The sequence below is a fragment of the Anneissia japonica genome, unplaced genomic scaffold (assembly GCF_011630105.1).
Source record: "Anneissia japonica isolate Jap-2015-1 unplaced genomic scaffold, ASM1163010v1 scaffold68183_len504_cov80, whole genome shotgun sequence".
NCBI classification, from domain to species: Eukaryota; Metazoa; Echinodermata; class Crinoidea; order Comatulida; family Comatulidae; genus Anneissia; species Anneissia japonica.
This window is the reverse complement of record NW_022752824.1, coordinates 1-507: the sequence shown is the minus strand read 5'-3', so window position 1 is coordinate 507 and position 507 is coordinate 1. Positions and strand designations below refer to the sequence as shown.

Below are 507 nucleotides of genomic sequence, written 5' to 3'. Positions count from 1 at the left end.
TTGAATTTTGCAATTACATTTTGATTTTAACATGGACTTTTGCTGCGTATGGCACCCCATAGTTAACGGCTATCTTGATTTATGTTATATGCACCTATTTGTTTCTTGTCGTACCTATTGTGTAATAGAGTGTATCTGGTGGTATTTGAATCTGTTCAACCATGAAGCCTCCGTGGTCTAGTGGTTATGACACTCGCCTTGACAGCGAGAGGTCGCAGGTTCGAGTCCCGCCAGAGGCATTTTATTACACAATTTCTTTATTCATTTATTTACAGGACTACATTCGTTGAGAGCTATGCTACACGATGTATTTATTAAGTCCTTTATTCAAACACTGTATTTACCTTTCTTTGATGATTTATATATATATATATATATATATGATAATACATGAAATCGCCCTTCATCAGGTTACAGATATGATTATTTATATATTACAAGAAAAACAAATTATTATTATTGTTATCATCATTGTTATCATTAATAATAATGACAACAATAATACCA

The 507-nt window shown here is 32.1% G+C and overlaps 1 non-coding gene across 1 annotated transcript; it reads left to right on the top strand.

The window, feature by feature from the left end:
* The first annotated feature begins 166 nt into the window (after positions 1–166).
* Positions 167–239, top strand: Trnas-uga. Its single transcript has one exon. It is a non-coding gene; the product is annotated as a tRNA-Ser (tRNA).
* The last annotated feature ends 268 nt before the right edge of the window (positions 240–507 follow it).